General features: G+C 46.5%; 1 long non-coding RNA gene across 3 annotated transcripts in view; it reads left to right on the top strand.

Moving 5' to 3' along the window:
• The window catches only part of LOC121817669 (uncharacterized), a 108,937-nt gene extending 95,031 nt beyond the window's left edge, over nucleotides 1-13,906 (top strand). For all 3 annotated transcript variants that reach the window (XR_006057719.2, XR_009598051.1, XR_009598052.1), the window contains one exon: nucleotides 1-13,906. This exon is cut by the window's left edge. This is a non-coding gene — a long non-coding RNA (uncharacterized LOC121817669).

Below are 13,906 nucleotides of genomic sequence, written 5' to 3'. Positions count from 1 at the left end.
TTGGAAACCGGGAATTCTGGGTTCAGAGCCACAGCCTGTAATTTGCAAGGGGTGATCAGTTTGCACAGTTCAGCCCTAACTCCAGCACTCATAATCATGCCTGCCAAAGACTCTTCCCCTTGTGGGGGCAGCTCAGGGGTCTGCTTTCTCATAAACCTCTTCTAAGATGCCCATAGAGGGTCTACCATGCTTTGCACCTAGTTCACCAGGAGTTGGACACAGCCCCAAAGGCAGGATTTATGATTGACTTGGAACCAAAGCTCTGTCCTAGAGCAGAAGCTAAACCAACCAGACTCTCTCCTGGGGCACTGAGAGCTGCAGAAAATCGTTACTAAATATGAGCATGAGCAGTGGAACGATTTGCTGAGAGGAGGGGAATGATGTTGGAGGGAGAGGAGTCTTCCTGAGACATGGCTGCTTGAGGAGGTGGAGCATTTCAGTTTCTGTTGTAATCTGGAACAACCTGAGTGCATCTCTGATCCTGTGACCCAAAAGATCCTCTTTCACACAGTCACACACAGAGAACCAGGTGGACAATGGTCCACTTCCATCTGACTGACTCAAGCCAGAAGGACTCCGCCTTTGCCTCACACTAAGACATATGTGTGTCTAGTTGCTGAGTTGTGTCCAACTTTTTGTGACCCCAGGACTGTAGCCCACAAGGCTCCTCTGTCCATGGGGATTCTGCAGGCAAGAATATTGGAGTGGGTAGCCATTCCCTTCTTCAGGGGATCTTCCCAACCCAGGGATTGAACTCAGGTCTCTGGCATTTGCAGGCAGATTCTTTACCATCTGAGCCACCAGGGAAGCCCTGAGAAGACATATGGGACCTAGAAAAATCCAAGAACTGTCCTCAGTTCCTCACCTTAGTTTTACCATGAAACATGGGCAGGGTCAAAATAGCCTCCTTTGAACTAGAGTAATCTTGTACATGTTTGGTTTCACCAAATTATGATTTGTGTGTTCATGGGTCCATCTCTCCCAAGAGGCTGTGCTTATGGATTGAAACTGGGTCTTACTCATCTCTGGAAGCCTAGTGTCAATGTCCCAGTTACGTACTGCTACGTAACTATCCCAAAACTTACTCACTTAAAATAACACTCGTTTCACATCATGATTTTGTGAATCAGGAATTTATACAGGAGTCATCTTGGTGATTCTTCTGTTATACACAGTCTCCACTGGGGTGACTCAGTGACATTCAGCTGGCCGCTAGCTGGGCTGGAGAGTCCAAGACGGCTTCCCATATCACTGGTGCTGCAGTGGGATGGCTGGAAGATTGGGCTCAGCTGGGACCCTCTCTCTAGTCCCAGAAGTGTAATCAAAAGCAAACACTTCAAGAAGACATAGGCTGAAAGAGGCTCTGAAGACCTATCCTTAGAAGTCCCCGAATATCATTTCAGCTGCATCTTATTAGTCAAGCACATCAGTAAGAGCAGGCCAGATGCTGGAAGGAAATTTGATTCTATTTCTTGTTGAGGGACAGCATTCGTGAACTGGAAGGGAAGACATTGGTGGTCATCCTCCTTATACGTAATCTACCACAGCCTAGTACAGTAATTGCCAATAAATATTAATGGATAAATGAATTAATATGAAAACAGATTAGCCCTACTTAGTTCACACAGATGATGGAGTGGTTCAATGAATACAAAGCACATGAAAATGCTTTCCAAACCATCAAGTGCTACAAAGAAATAAAGGTTTGTCTTAGGAGAAAACTACGAAGCTTACTCTATTTACAAATGAGTGTTTGCAAGGTTCTCTCTGGGCTCTCCCTTCCCATGCAGAGATTCATGACAGACATCACTAATCAACCACAGCTCTTGTCCACTGATGCTGTACACAGTCTCAGAATCCTTCTCAACTCAACACTCCAGTCACCCAATACAAATTGGTCAAAGTTATCATGGGAGTTGAAACCTCTTTACTATCAATTTTCTTGCCTAAGTTCCTACTGCTAACCCACCCCCAAAGAGTCCAGGCCCTTAGTTTCTTAAAACATATACACAAACTGCTTCCTTTTTAAATAGAAAAACATAAAGTTTAAGTCCTGAAGAAGGTGAAGTAGCAGACACCATCACCTTCCAAAATTGGTTTTGTAATGGAAATTGAAACTGATTGATGGCAGTGAGCTCTGCCACTGTGAACTCTTTTAAAATAAATAACTGCATGTAAGAATAGTCATAAGACATTTCAAAACGGAGAGAATTTGTCTACCTTGACAAATTTTCCCACATGGAAACTGCGTTTCAAGGTGAGGCAAGGCAAACCTTGCGCATCTGGATGAATGCAAGCTGAGCTGCCTGACCACCATCTGCCTCCATGCTCGTCACCCACCCACTGATCCCCCTCACACCCACCCTGCTGGCTGTTCAGCCTTTCGGAAAATACATTTTGATGACTCAGCTAAAGTCATTGAGGAAAGATAGAAAAATCCACAAAACAGCCTCTGGTTCTAACATGGCTTTCTGCCGTGTGATTGTTGATCCTGCAAGGCCAGCAGCAGGTCATGCCTCCCATGGGGTGAGTGGTCCTGAAAACTGCTTCTCTTCCCTCCCCAGCCTCCAGTCCTGCCCTGCTCTCAAGCAAGAAAACAAAAGGCTGAAAATCACTGATAGAATTTGGGGAGGCCAACTAGACAGCTGTAGGTCACAGGATTTGGAATAAGGAGACGGATTCTGGTCTCTGGGAGGTTGGGCTCCCAATGGCTCAGCAGGTAAAGAATCCACCTGCAACAATGGGGACATGGGTTCCATCCCTGGGTCAGGAAGATCCTCTTGAGAAGGAAATGGCAACCCACTGTAGTATTCTTGCCAGGAATATCCTGGGACAGAAGAGCCTGGTGGGCTACGGACCATGGGATCACAAAAAGTCAGACCCGACTGAAGCAGCTGAGCACAGCACAGCTCACTTATTAATCGCAGGTCAGCTTACATCCCTGAGCCCATCTGCTCATCTGTGCAATGGGGGCTATACTAAGACTGGCCTCGAGGGAGCTGGACAGTTCAAAGGCAGTGACAGATGGGAGCCAGGAGCCCTTTCTACACAACTGGGCCAGGAGCCACCAGCAGGATATGGAACCACAAATCGAACAGTCAGCTTTCCATGTCAGCATCCCAGCTTTCCCAAATGTGGAAAATTGAGGTCTGTAAAGCTGCCCTCCCCTACAGAGAAGGAATCAGGCCAGCGACTGGGATGATGCTTCATGGAGCTACGTTCCATGTCATCTGCTTAGAAACAACCCAAGTAGAGGAGTCCTAGCTGACCCTGCTGGAACCACACCTCGAGCTTCTTTGTGAAGTGTTCCCAAGGAGTCCTCTAAAGTAGGCATGAGGTGTTATTGTTCTCGTGTTACAAATGAGGCAACAAGGCACAGAGAGGTTAAGGAGCTTACCCAAGTTTCCCCAGATGGTAGACTTGGGATTCAAACCTACAGAATCCAGCTCCAGTGGCTTTAACCTCTAGGCTACACTACCTCCCCCAGAAGATGAGGGTGACTGGAAAGAAGTTGGGACCCAGCAGCTCACTCAGAAAGGGTCTCTTTCCCTCCACTTCTTATACTTTGGGAGCAGACTTTTTATTCTTATACTGCAGGGAAAATAAATGAGCCAGAGTCCCAGCAAAAAACACAGTTGACATCAAGCATCCTGTAGAGTTAAAAAAAAAGCAGAAGGGATGATGTCATTTACCTAAATGTTTTAAAACATACAGAAAACATGATATTTTTTCTAGAGATTCAGACATACACAGCAGCACTGAGACATTCCCTAGAATGATAAACATCATCTGTAAGATTTACCTTGGGGGCAGGGGCATATTGGGTAGGGGTACCCAAAAGGCTCCAAATATATCTATAATTCTGCAAATCATTTTCAGTGATGGGAACATGAACATTCAGTAAATCCATATACCTTTCTGAATGTTTGAAATATTTCCTAATTTAAAAAATAACTTTCTGCCTTAGAATACTAACATCTCAATATTGACATCTGATTCATTTGTTGCCCCTTATGTTATATATCAGCTCCCATTTTTTTGTCAGCTGATGATCAGATTGCCTTGAGCATCTGCTAATAATAACATTAATAACAACAGTAACTAACACTTATTGAGAGCTTAGTATGTACCAATATGTGCTTCCCTGGTGGCTCAAACAGTAAAGAATCTGCCCGCAGTGCAGGAGACCTGAGTTCAATCCCTGCAGAACTTCTGGAGTCAGGAAGTTCTCCTGGAGAATGGAATAGCTGCCTCACTCCAGTATTCTTGCCTGGAGAATCCCATGGACAGAGGATCCAGGTGGGCTACAGTCCATGAGGTTGGCAAGATTCAAACACAACTGAGCAACTAACACACACACACACACACACGTACCAATTTTGTTAAACACTTTTTAAATATCAACTCAGTATTCCCAGCGACTTTGTAAGGTAGGAACTGTTATTAGCCCCATTTCATAGGTGAGGAAGCTCAGGCTTAAAGGAATTGGAACATGTCTATGGTTCCTCAGATAATACGCTACAGAGCTGAGATTTGAATCCATTACTGCCTGACTCCACAGCCCAATTTCGAACAAAACTCAGGTGCTAGGGGAGGGGAGAGGCAAGTAGGAAGAATGACGTGACCCCCAATTTCAAGGGGCTTCCGATCCACAGTGGACACCATGATGTCCTCATTTCCCTGAGTCACTGGAGGCGCTGCTAGCTGCGGCCCTCAGCTGAGCCCCTCTCCAGGACTTGCCCTGGGCTGAAGAGAGACAAGTGGCCCAAGGTCACGCCTTCTTCCGGGACCAGCTGCCTCCAATGACTCAATGAGGGGGTGGAAACGCCCAGTCTTTGCCCAGCTCTGAAAGCGCTCCCATGTTAGTGCTCCTGGAGGTTGGCTGAGACCAAGGTTGCAGGGCTGCAGTTCATCTTCTCCCTCTGCCCACTCCTGCACCTGTTACTCCCCCATGAGCCTGGGCATGAGAGCATCTCCAGTAAACTTCTCGTGTGCAAGAGCCTGCTTCCCAGGGAACTGGCCTGGGACCCCATCTGACAAGAGAAGAAAGGACACAGGGACAATTCCATACTACACTGAAAATATCCCAGGGAGAGGTCTAGAAGGGCATGAGGAACTACAGAGCCTTCCTGGAGGAAACGAAGATTCAGCTGAACTTTGAAAGATAGGGAGAATGAGAATATTTCTATTTGGCCATAGAAAGGAATGAAGTTCTGACACGCTACGATACCCAGAAACCTTGGGAACATTATGCTAAATGAAAGAAGCCAGTCACAAAAGACCACGTGTACCATTCCATTTATATGAAATGTCTGGAACAGGGCAATCTATTCAGAAAGGAAATAGACTATGGGTTGTCTAGGGCTGGTAGCCTGGGGCTGAGGGGACTGGGGAAGTGATGGCTAAAGCTTATCGGGTTCTTTTTAAGGTGATGAAAATGTTCTAAAATTAACTGTGAAACATTGCACATACCTGTGAATACACTAAAAACGATTTTATCTTACACTTTTGGTGGATTGTGTGGTATGTGAATTGTATCTCAATAAAACTGTTTTCTCTTTTTTTTTAAGAGGAGAATCTGGAGGAGAGTGGGAGAATTGCAGATGGGCAAAACCACAGGCAAATACATGGAGACTTACATGAATGTGTGTGGGTGTGTGTAGGTGTGATGAGAAATAGCAAAAAAACAAAGCTGGCAGGAGGCCGTGGCCAAATAAGGAAGGTCAGAAGTCCCTCCAGAGAGGAAGTTCGTTTTGGAAGGTCTGGGAGTAGTGAGATGAACATGATGCTACCTTCCCCTCCTTCTACATTTTGTGACTGCTTTGTAACATTTTTTTTTCTTCCATTTTATTCAGACTACACGTTGCCATAATTTTAATTTAAAGAATCTCATAGGTCTCCAAGTCTTCTGATTTCTCCATCTCAAAGGCAGCCACTAAGGAGATCAGCCCTGGGATTTCTTTGGAAGGAATGATGCTAAAGCTGAAACTCCAGTACTCTGGCCACCTCATGCGAAGAGTTGACTCATTGGAAAAGACTCTGATGCTGGGAGGGATTGGGGGCAGGAGGAAAAGGGGACAACAGAGGATGAGATGGCTGGATGGCATCACTGATTTGATGGACGTGAGTCTGAGTGAACTCCAGGAGTTGGTGATGGACAGGGAGGCCTGGCGTGCAGCAATTCATGGGGTCACAAAGAGTCGGACACGACTGAGCGACTGAACTGAACTGAACTGAACTGAAATTCTTTGCTTGGTGATATTTTTGCTACATCTGAAGTTGTACCATCCTGAGAAAGGAAATTAACCAGCCAACAGAGATGTCCTCAGCTTTGCTTGGAGTCTCAGTTGCTCTCTCTCCTGCTAGATCAGGTCCAGAACAGCTAAGCCAAACAGCTTAGAGGGGGAATCCAAGAACAGCAGCCTTCAGAGATGGGGCTGCAGAAACCCAACTGTTTAATTAAAATATGAAGTCACGGTACACTTAGCTTTTGATCAACGTGCCTCTCCTGTTCCATTTTAAATCCCAGTGCTGGTGGCTCTGCCCGGCTTGGGAAGAGGTTCTGCCATCTGGTGTAGGTCAGTACTGACATCCAGTGGTCGCAGAGAATTCTCTGCCTGAAGCTCTCCATCTCTGTCTTCCCAGAATCCAGTGGGTGCTCACCCAAGGAAAGGAGGAGCTATGGAAGCTGACAGCTACCAATACATGCTGTTAACTTGGCAAATGGTGTGATCTGTAGCCAGAGGCCAAGCAACTCAGTCCAAAGCCTTGCCAGTTTACAAGATGCCCAGGGGTTATCTGAATGATGACCCTAGTGTCATAGGGAGAAAATGGGGCCATCACCGGCAATGCAGTAAGACCATACAAAGTTAAAATGTTAAAGAGCCACAGGGCCTTGAAAAACACACTGGCTTTTAAGTTAGAAAGCTTGGTTCAAGGGACTTCCCTGGTGGTCCAGTGGCTAAGACTTTACACTCTCAATGCAGAGCACCTGGGTTCAATCCCTGGTCAGGGAATTAGATCCCACATGCCACAGCTAAGAGTTCAAATGCTGCAGCTAAAGATCCTGCAGGGCACAGGGAAGATCGAAGGTCCCACATGTCGCAGGTAAGACCCAGCACAGCCAAAGAAAAAAACCTTGGTTCAAGACCTGCTGCTCTGTGTCACCTTGAGCAAGCCCCTTAAACTCTCTGTGCTTCAGCTTCCTCACCTTCAAAGTGAGGCTGGTGCTACCTTCTTAGCCAGCTTCATAGTTCTGTGGTAAGTGTCATTTGAGAATGTTTGCAAAGCATTTTGTAAGCTGCGAAATGCTGTGCAGCTGGGGCTTCTAGGATGAAATGGTGATGGACAGAGTAGGGCAAACAGGAGCTGGTAAATACATGTTGAGAAGTGACTATGGAGGTTTGGACAAATGACAGATAACATTTCCAATTTCACTGAGGCTTTGGAGGCTCAGCCTTGGACCTCCAGGGTGACCTCATCAGAAAAGGGCATTCTACATTTTCCCCTGGACTCAAGTCTCTGAGAGTTGAGTAACTTCAGAGCCCAGCTAACTTCAAAAATCATATATCAAACAGATTTTTAAAAATAGAATCATAACCCAAAGGGAAAACACAAAGCACCATTTCTTCTAATGTCGAAGGGAGCTATTGTTAATGCTAATTGCGCTAGTAGACTACACCCTTGTACATTTCTTTTTTATTTTTTCTCTTGTTTTTCCATTTGTATTAGGACTAGGGTTTTGGCAAGGAAGACTAGTCTTGCAAAGTGGCTCTAAATGAAGTTATGAGATGACCAGAGATAGCGAAATGGGTTGTGCATAGGAGAGAAAATGTGGGGAGGTGACTTTGGAGACTCAAAGACCATTGTTCTGACTCTTTCAATGCCATCAGATTTCATAAATTACCAGAGCGGAATTTTTTAAAGCTTAGTCCAGTCTTTCTACTTGAGCTTAATTTAAAAGAACTATAAACCAATTATCCCCTGCTTCCTTGAGGTATCAGAGGGTGTCGAAGCCAAAGAAATAATTATGTTGCTGTGTGAGTCTATCTGTCAAGGAAAAAAATTCTATTCTTGCCCTGCACGTGCTGTGTGCTAAGTTGCTTCAGTTGCAACCTTATGGACTACAGCCCACCAGGCTCCTCTGTCCACGGAATTCTCCAAGCAAGGATACTGGAGTGGGTTGCCATGCCCTCCTCCAGGGGATCTTCCTGACCCAGAAATCAAACCCTGTCTCCTCCTGCTTTGCAGGTGGATTCTTTACCACTGAGCCACCCAGGAAGTCCATTCTATCCCTAGAAGGGTTGCTTTGTTCCGTTTTGTTTTTTACAGCTTATAGAATTATAGGAAGGGCTGGAAAAGTATAATTTCCAGTCACACAGCAGAATCAGGCCACAGGGAGCAGGTGCCTCTTCTGTTACCAGGAAACCACCTACTGAGCTGGGCTGACTGGAAGCCTCCCTCCCTTTTTTTTGGTGCCTGGCAAAATCTATTGCCGTGACTGTAGATCCAATTCATTGGGATGAGGCAGGTGCAGTTCCTTGAAAAGGGGGAGCAAAGCTGAGAAAGAGAATAAGGGATGCTGACAAGTCATGATAAAAATGTCCATGACACCTCACAGAGCAATTGTGCAGATAAACTGATAATGGGTACAGAGCTCCCACAACATGGCATTGTTTAAAGCCTCCTATGGGATGCTTCCTGTCGTTTGTAGGCAGAGCCACTGGCAAAGCTCAGAAGCCAAGTGGCTGGGTGACCAACCCAGGACTGAGATTCAGGCATGATTGGTTTGTAACTTGTGACCAAGGCTGAGTCATAAAACCTCACCAAGTTCAGTCCTATAAGAATTAAATGATGATATGTGCCTGCCATAATGTCTAAGGCTTTAGTACCTTCCTTCCAACAATTAGAATCATTATGGAAGAAGGATTTAGAAGCCCAATGGTGAAAGTCAGATTTCTAAAGATGTCAGCAGCTGGGCAAACTGAATGGGACCCAATTGTCTAAGGTGGAGGGAGGGGGAAACACTGATGCCAAATCAGCCTTAACCTGGAAAAGTTTTAAGTTACTATCATCCATAGCAAAGAAATGCCAAAGGAAGTGTGAGTTCAGATGGGCATTTTTTTCCTTACTCAAGCCATTGTTCAGTTAATACCCCCCCCCTTTTTTTTTTTTTAAGCTGAGTCTGATATCAGTTCTTTGGGTTGCAGAGACCAAAACTGGGTAGGCAGTGTGCACGGAGATTTCTTCAACTGTTTATCCACATCCTTCATTGGCCATAGGCCCATCACTGCATGCTGGGTGTACAACCTACCAAGACAGGTTTATTAGCATGGTGCCTCATGCCCCAGGTCTTCTAGGACTGGCCCCATTTCAAATAGCCTGCCCTGCTCTCTTCAGGAGCTCACTCACTCACTCTGCATCCCATTTTGCTTTCTTCATAGCACTTCTCTTTCTCCAAAGTGTCCCTGTGTGTTCATTTCTTGGTTGACTTATTTATTTTTCTGCTGCCCCCAGTAGGACATCAGCTGCATAAGAATAGCCCTCATCTCCCCAGCTCATTACAACATCACCAGCTCTCCAAACAGAACTGGCTCAGGGGGGTGACTCAGCAATATTTATTGAACGGTACTGAACTGAATCAAATGACTGAAGAATTGTCAGACCATGTGGTCTGTTTTTCTTTTCCCAAGAGATAGTCACAGCACTTGAATTTGGAACTTCAGTCCCATTTGGGCCTCCATTTTATAGATGAGGAAACATCCACAGAGGGTGAGTGGTTTGTTTGACATAAAGTGACAGAAAGGAACAGCAGCAGGGCTCCCAGTCCAGCGCTGCTTCTACCCTAGAAACACATGGATGGTTAGATGCAGCCTAGCAGATCAGAGCATCGATGAGGAGGTGCTGAGGTCAGAAGCAGTTAGGGAACACCAGAAGTTGTGCTTTGTTCATTTGTTTGGTTCTGAAAGCTCTCTCTGGGAGCCTAATGTAATTTCAATATAGATACTTCCAATTTACAGAACTCTCTTCTGACATCATCTCCTACAGATGCTATGATCTTTCTTAAGATCCAGATAGGGTTTTAAGGACAACCAGCTCTAAGCCTGTGAGTCAGGCTTTCTGTTTCTGTGAGTCAGGACACTTTGGGTTGCAAATACCAGAAATGCAACCAAAGTAGCTCAGACAAAAAGGTTTCTCATCCAACCACGGAAAGAGCTGCAGCAGGGCTACAGAAATGACTGAAACCAGGAACTCCAGCACCACCTTTCCTCTGCCTGTTGAGTTAATCTCATGCAGCCCGGTTTTCTCCATGAGCTGAGAACACGCTCACTCATCTATCTCACATCTCGATGCTCCCACCTCCAAAGAGTTCCAAATTTTTAATCTTTTTTCCACTTTTTAAAAACTTTTTATTCTGAATTGGGGTATAGCTGATTAACAATGTTGTGACAGTTTCAGGTGAACAGCGAAGAGGCTCAGCCATACATGTACATGTATCCATTCTCCCACAAACTCCCCTCCCATCCAGGCTGCTGCATAACACTGAGCAGAGTTCCCTGTGCTCTACAGTAGTCCTTGTTGGTTACCCATTTTAAATATAGTAGCGTGTGCATGTCCCTCCCAGGCTCCCTAACTCTCCCTTCCCCCATCCTCTCCCGGCCCCACCCCTGGAAACCGTAAGTTGGTTCTCTTAAGTTTGTGAGTCTCTTCCTGTTTTGTAAGTTCTTTTTTTTTAACTTTTTAAAAAAATTTTAATTGGCGGCTAATTACTTTACAATATTGTGGCGGTTTTTGCCATACATTCACATGAATCAGCCATGGGTGTATATGTGTTCCCCATCCTGACCCTCCCTCCCACCTCTCTCCCCATCCCATCCCTCAGGGTCGTCCCAGTACACCAGCCTTGAGCACCCTGTCTTATGTTCTAAATGGTTCCAAGTTTTTGAATTCCCAGGTAAGAACTCTGATCGGTCTAATCTGAGTCAGGTGCCAGCACTAAGCTAATCAATTGCTTGGTGTGGCATAGGATGAGACCGCTCAGCCCAGATTTGGTCCTATTTCTGTGAGTTTCCTTCAGGGTTGTGATCTACATATCCCCATCATGGGTATATACCACAGTTTGGTGCTTGACAATTTTGACTACCATGTTGCCTCTTCAGTTACTTCATAGCGCTAAATGGTTCGTGCCCTTCATAAGTTAAAACAAAACAAAACCCTCCAACTTGCTGCACTAAGCTTTAAGACACAAATGGGTTGACTGACTCTCAAGTCCCTGCCAGCTTCTACCCGTGAGTGGTTTCTGGATGACAGTTGCTCTATTGTCCAAATATTCTCCCCAAATGTGAACATCTCTCTGCTCTATCTCCTAGAACCAGAAAACCAGGTACCCAGGAAGAAAAGTTATGACCAACCTAGATAGCATATTCAAAAGCAGAGACATTACTTTGCCAACTAAGGTCCGTCTAGTCAAGGCTATGGTTTTCCCAGTAGTCGTGTATGGATATGAGAGTTGGACTGTGAAGAAGGCTGAGCGCCGAAGAATTGATGCTTTTGAACTGTGGTGTTAGAGAAGACTCTTGAGAGTCCCTTGGACTGCAAGGAGATCCAACCAGTCCATCCTAAAGGACATCAGCCCTGGGATTTCTTTGGAAGGAATGATGCTAAAGCTGAAACTCCAGTACTTTGGCCACCTCATGCGAAGAGTTGACTCATTGGAAAAGACTCTGATGCTGGGAGGGATTGGGGGCAGGAGGAGAAGGGGATGGCAGAGGATGAGATGGCTGGATGACATCACTGACTCGATGGACATGAGTCTGAATGAACTCCAGGAGTTTGTGATGGACAGGGAGGCCTGGTGTGCTTTGATTCATAGGGTTGCAAAGAGTCGGACATAACTGAGTGACTGAGCTGAGCTGAGCTGAGCTGAGAGAACCTAATGGGGCTGGAGAATAAGCCTGGTTGAAGAGGATGAACCTCTGTTGCACTGTGACCAGCAGGAAGAAACTCACGGCTTACAAGGGCAGAATTGGGCCGAAACCAGGTCTTCTAGCTCTCCGCCACCAGCCTGCCATCCCTGAGAGCCTGAAACCTCTGAGGCCTCACTGTCCTACAAGTGGACACTTGGGTGTGCCCTGCCCATGTCTCCCTGCAGAGATGTAGATGTCCCCCTCCTGGTGGAGCCTAGGGGCTCCTGAAGACACAGGTCTGTGTGGATATGACAGTCACACATCTAAAAGGCTCCAGCCCCACAATGGTGCTCTGCCCTTTGCCCTGTGACAAAGAGACAGTGAAAACCAAGGAAGCCAGCAGCACTTCCCATCCACAGGGATTAGCGCTCCTAGAAGTTACTGCTGAATCTTAAAATGAAAAGCAGTGCAAGCAACCTGATGCCTCTGATGGTGGCTCTCAGGCTCAGAAGACCTTCTGGATCTTAGAAGAAAACTGGGGGTCTGAGTCTGGTGCCTCTGTAGCAGGATTTCGGGGTTTGGAAATGGATCCAGTGCTTCTCACCCCTCTCACGTGCCTGCATTTTACAAAGTTGAGCCTGAGATGCCTCTCTTGGGTGTATTTCTTTGGGATGTGGCCCTGAACTTGGTTTAAGAAGTGGACAGCAGTTAACTGGGTGGCAATTACCTGCCATTTAGATGCAGACAAGATGTGGGGATACACGCAGGAGGAATAAGGCCTTCTAAGGACCAGGGAGGAGGTGATGCTGGAGCTAGGACTTCAATAGCCAAGTAGAGGCATGGAGAGAGAGCATGGAGAAGGTATAGAGCATGGGACATTCTGGAAGATTCTTGACTAGGATATAGGATGTGAGGTGAAGGGTAAGCTTATGATCATAAATGTTTTCTGACACATTTAAGCTGCACCTTCTAAGAACTGAACAAGCACAGACCACCTTCCAGGTGAGCTAACCATGACCAGAAAGAGGAGGGGACTTGTGAACCATACATGCCCAGCGCAGAGCACAGTTTGGGTTTCTCTGCCACCCCCAGCGGACAGTGGCCCACTCACTCACCGGCTTCCTTACCACAGGCAGCTGCTGGGAGAAGGAGAAAGATAAGAACAGGGAAGGGCAACATGCAGATGGTCCACTCAAGACCCGCCCAACCCAGGAGGTGACTGACAGCAGTATGCAGGCTGGCCATGATCCATCAGCCCCAAGTTAGAGCTGCTGGTGCCAGGTCAGTATTAGAAGGAGGGCGGTGTTGGCCCAGGAGACACCATGCTTTGCCAGCAAGGCTTGAAGTGCAGGGTTCAGGACCTCAGAAGGTTTATCACACCTGGACCAGAGGAAGCCCCTCCTTCATAGGCAGAGAGATTCCCTATGGAGGAAGAGTGATGGTTTGGTCAGAGTTGCCACCTGCCAATGCAAGAGACCCAGGAGACTCAGGTTCAGTCCCTGGGTTGGGAAGATCCCCTGGAGAAGGGACTGGCAACCCACTCTAGTATTCATGCCTGGAGAATCCCATGGACAGAGAAGCCTGGTGGGCTACAGTCCATCGAGTCTCAAAGAGTCGGACACTGGAGCAACTTCACGTGTATGCATGCAAGCACTCGGGCAGCCCAGAGAGTCACCTGGCTGCTTCCTCAGCTCCTAGGAGCCACAGGGGCCCCAAAAGAAGCAGGCACAAAATCAACAGGAGTTGGTTATAACAGCTGCGCCCTCCTGTCTGCTCTCTCTCCCTCCCCCTCCCTTTAGTAAGAGACAACTCTCCTGGTTGGTTTCTGGTTGCCTGTCATTGTTCCTGACTTGTCATCAGTCTCAAGGTGTGCTGGGATGCTTTATATTTACTTGGAGTTGCTTGCTTAGGCATGCTGAATCGGCAATCCTATTAGCGGAATTTTTCTTTTCATTGTGTTTGTGAAATGAAATAAAATAAACAGGCCCTGTCTCTAGGGA

The sequence above is a fragment of the Ovis aries genome, chromosome 22, assembly GCF_016772045.2.
Source record: "Ovis aries strain OAR_USU_Benz2616 breed Rambouillet chromosome 22, ARS-UI_Ramb_v3.0, whole genome shotgun sequence".
NCBI lineage: Eukaryota > Metazoa > Chordata > Mammalia > Artiodactyla > Bovidae > Ovis > Ovis aries.
The sequence above is the reverse complement of the archived record's forward strand: the minus strand, read 5'-3'. Positions and strand labels throughout refer to the sequence as shown.